The sequence below is a fragment of the Triturus cristatus genome, chromosome 11 (assembly GCF_964204655.1).
Source record: "Triturus cristatus chromosome 11, aTriCri1.1, whole genome shotgun sequence".
Classification (NCBI taxonomy): domain Eukaryota; kingdom Metazoa; phylum Chordata; class Amphibia; order Caudata; family Salamandridae; genus Triturus; species Triturus cristatus.
The window spans coordinates 538,083,847-538,086,346 of NC_140594.1; the positions used below are offsets into that span (position 1 = coordinate 538,083,847).

General features: G+C 49.7%; 9 non-coding genes and 2 pseudogenes across 9 annotated transcripts; all 11 read left to right on the forward strand.

Moving 5' to 3' along the window:
• Positions 1-8: 8 nt before the first annotated feature.
• On the forward strand, positions 9-127 carry LOC146784698 (5S ribosomal RNA). Its single transcript, XR_014971882.1, has one exon. It is a non-coding gene; the product is annotated as a 5S ribosomal RNA (ribosomal RNA).
• Positions 128-239: 112 nt separating this feature from the next.
• LOC146784699 (5S ribosomal RNA) lies at positions 240-358 on the forward strand. The gene has a single exon (XR_014971881.1). It is a non-coding gene; the product is annotated as a 5S ribosomal RNA (ribosomal RNA).
• Positions 359-472: 114 nt separating this feature from the next.
• On the forward strand, positions 473-581 carry LOC146784700 (5S ribosomal RNA; annotated as a pseudogene).
• Positions 582-696: 115 nt separating this feature from the next.
• LOC146784701 (5S ribosomal RNA) lies at positions 697-815 on the forward strand. The gene has a single exon (XR_014971837.1). It is a non-coding gene; the product is annotated as a 5S ribosomal RNA (ribosomal RNA).
• Positions 816-930: 115 nt separating this feature from the next.
• On the forward strand, positions 931-1,049 carry LOC146784702 (5S ribosomal RNA). The gene has a single exon (XR_014971684.1). It is a non-coding gene; the product is annotated as a 5S ribosomal RNA (ribosomal RNA).
• A 115-nt stretch (positions 1,050-1,164) lies between these two features.
• LOC146784703 (5S ribosomal RNA) lies at positions 1,165-1,283 on the forward strand. Its single transcript, XR_014971007.1, has one exon. It is a non-coding gene; the product is annotated as a 5S ribosomal RNA (ribosomal RNA).
• Positions 1,284-1,398: 115 nt separating this feature from the next.
• On the forward strand, positions 1,399-1,517 carry LOC146784704 (5S ribosomal RNA). Its single transcript, XR_014971013.1, has one exon. It is a non-coding gene; the product is annotated as a 5S ribosomal RNA (ribosomal RNA).
• Positions 1,518-1,632: 115 nt separating this feature from the next.
• LOC146784705 (5S ribosomal RNA) lies at positions 1,633-1,751 on the forward strand. Its single transcript, XR_014970980.1, has one exon. It is a non-coding gene; the product is annotated as a 5S ribosomal RNA (ribosomal RNA).
• Positions 1,752-1,866: 115 nt separating this feature from the next.
• Positions 1,867-1,975, forward strand: LOC146784706 (5S ribosomal RNA; annotated as a pseudogene).
• Positions 1,976-2,090: 115 nt separating this feature from the next.
• LOC146784707 (5S ribosomal RNA) lies at positions 2,091-2,209 on the forward strand. The gene has a single exon (XR_014971852.1). It is a non-coding gene; the product is annotated as a 5S ribosomal RNA (ribosomal RNA).
• Positions 2,210-2,323: 114 nt separating this feature from the next.
• LOC146784708 (5S ribosomal RNA) lies at positions 2,324-2,442 on the forward strand. Its single transcript, XR_014970984.1, has one exon. It is a non-coding gene; the product is annotated as a 5S ribosomal RNA (ribosomal RNA).
• The last annotated feature ends 58 nt before the right edge of the window (positions 2,443-2,500 follow it).

Consider the following 2,500-nt stretch of genomic DNA (forward strand, 5'->3'; position numbering starts at 1 on the left):
GTGCTAGGACCTACAGCCATACCACCCTGAAAGCACCTGATCTCATCTGATCTCGGAAGTTAAGCAGGGTCGGGACTGGTTAGTACCTGGATGGGAGACCGCCTGGGAATACCAGGTGCTGTAGGCTTTTTGGTATTTTTCTTTCGCTTTAGGTGAATGAGGGTGGTTTGTCTCGTTTGCTAGGCTAGCCCTGAAGACGAATGAGTAAAGCCAAGAGCTCCAAAGTCAGAAGTGCTAGGGCCTACGGCCATACCACCCTGAAAGCACCTGATCTCTTCTGATCTCAGAAGTTAAGCAGGGTCAGCCCTGGTTAGTACCTGGATGGGAGACCGCCTGGGAATACCAGGTGCTGTAGGCTTTTTGGTATTTTTTTCTTTCGCTTTAGGTGAATGAGGGTGGTTTGTCTCGTTTGCTAGGCTAGCCCTGAAGACGAATGAGTAAAGCCAAGAGCTCCAAAGTCAGAAGTGCTAGGGCCTACGGCCATACTACCCTGAAAGCACCTGATCTCAGAAGTTAAACAGGTTCGGGCCTGGTTAGTACCTGGATGGGAGACTGCCTGGGAATACCAGGTGCTGTAGGCTTTTTGGTATTTTTTTTCTTTCGCTTTAGGTGAATGAGGGTGGTTTGTCTCGTTTGCTAGGCTAGCCCTGAAGACGAATGAGTAAAGCCAAGAGCTCCAAAGTCAGAAGTGCAAGGGCCTACGGCCATACCACCCTGAAAACACCTGCTCTCGTCTGATCTCAGAAGTTAAGCAGGGTCGGGCCTGGTTAGTACCTGGACGGGAGACCGCCTGGGAATACCAGGTGCTGTAGGCTTTTTGGTATTTTTTTTCTTTTGCTTTAGGTGAATGAGGGTGGTTTGTCTTGTTTGCTCGGCTAGCCCTGAAGACGAATGAGTAAAGCCAAGAGCTCCAAAGTCAGAAGTGCTAGTGCCTACGGCCATACCACCCTGAAAGCACCTGATCTCGTCTGATCTCAGAAGTTAAGCAGGGTCGGGCCTGGTTAGTACCTTGATGGGAGACCGCCTGGGAATACCAGGTGCTGTAGGCTTTTTGGTATTTTTTTTCTTTCGCTTTAGGTGAATGAGGGTGGTTTGTCTCGTTTGCTAGGCTAGCCCTGAAGACGAATGAGTAAAGCCAAGAGCTCCAAAGTCAGAAGTGCTAGGGCCTACGGCCATACCACCCTGAAAGCACCTGATCTCGTCTCATCTCAGAAGTTAAGTAGGGTCGGGCCTGGTTAGTACCTGGATGGGAGACCGCCTAGGAATACCAGGTGCTGTAGGCTTTTTGGTATTTTTTTTCTTTCGCTTTAGGTGAATGAGGGTGGTTTGTCTCGTTTGCTAGGCTAGCCCTGAAGACGAATGAGTAAAGCCAAGAGCTCCAAAGTCAGAAGTGCTAGGGCCTACGGCCATACCACCCTGAAAGCACCTGATCTCGTCTCATCTCAGAAGTTAAGCAGGGTCGGGCCTGGTTAGTAAGTGGATGGGAGACCGCCTGGGAATACCAGGTGCTGTAGGCTTTTTGGTATTTTTTTTCTTTCGCTTTAGGTGAATGAGGGTGGTTTGTCTCGTTTGCTAGGCTAGCCCTGAAGACGAATGAGTAAAGCCAAGAGCTCCAAAGTTAGAAGTGCTAGGGCCTACGGCCATACCACCCTGAAAGCACCTGATCTCTTCTGATCTCAGAAGTTAAGCAGGGTCAGGCCTGGTTACTACCTGGATGGGAGACCGCCTGGGAATACCAGGTGCTGTAGGCTTTTTGGTATTTTTTTTCTTTCGCTTTAGGTGAATGAGGGTGGTTTGTCTCGTTTGCTAGGCTAGCCCTGAAGACGAATGAGTAAAGCCAAGAGCTCCAAAGTCAGAAGTGCTAGGGCCTACGGCCATACCACCCTGAAAGCACCTGATCTCAGAAGTTAAACAGGGTCGGGCCTGGTTAGTACCTGGATGGGAGACCGCCTGGGAATACCAGGTGCTGTAGGCTTTTTGGTATTCTTTTTCTTTCGCTTTAGGTAAATGAGGGTGGTTTGTCTCGTTTGCTAGGCTAGCCCTGAAGACGAATGAGTAACGCCAAGAGCTCCAAAGTCAGAAGTGCTAGGGCCTACGGCCATACCACCTTGAAAGCACCTGATCTCGTCTGATCTCAGAAGTTAAGCAGGGTCGGGCCTGGTTAGTACCTGGACAGGAGACCGCCTGGGAATACCAGGTGCTGTAGGCTTTTTTTTTTTTTTTTCTTTCGGTTTAGGTGAATGAGGGTGGTTTGTCTCGTTTGCTAGGCTAGCCCTGAAGACGAATGAGTAAAGCCAAGAGCTCCAAAGTCAGAAGTGCTAGGGCCTATGGCCATACCACCCTGAAAGCACCTGATCTCGTCTGATCTCAGAAGTTATGCAGGGTCGGGCCTGGTTAGTACCTGGATGGGAGACCGCCTGGTAATACCAGGTGCTGTAGGCTTTTTGGTATTTTTTTTCTTTCGGTTTAGGTGAATGAGGGTGGTTTGTCTCGTTTGCTA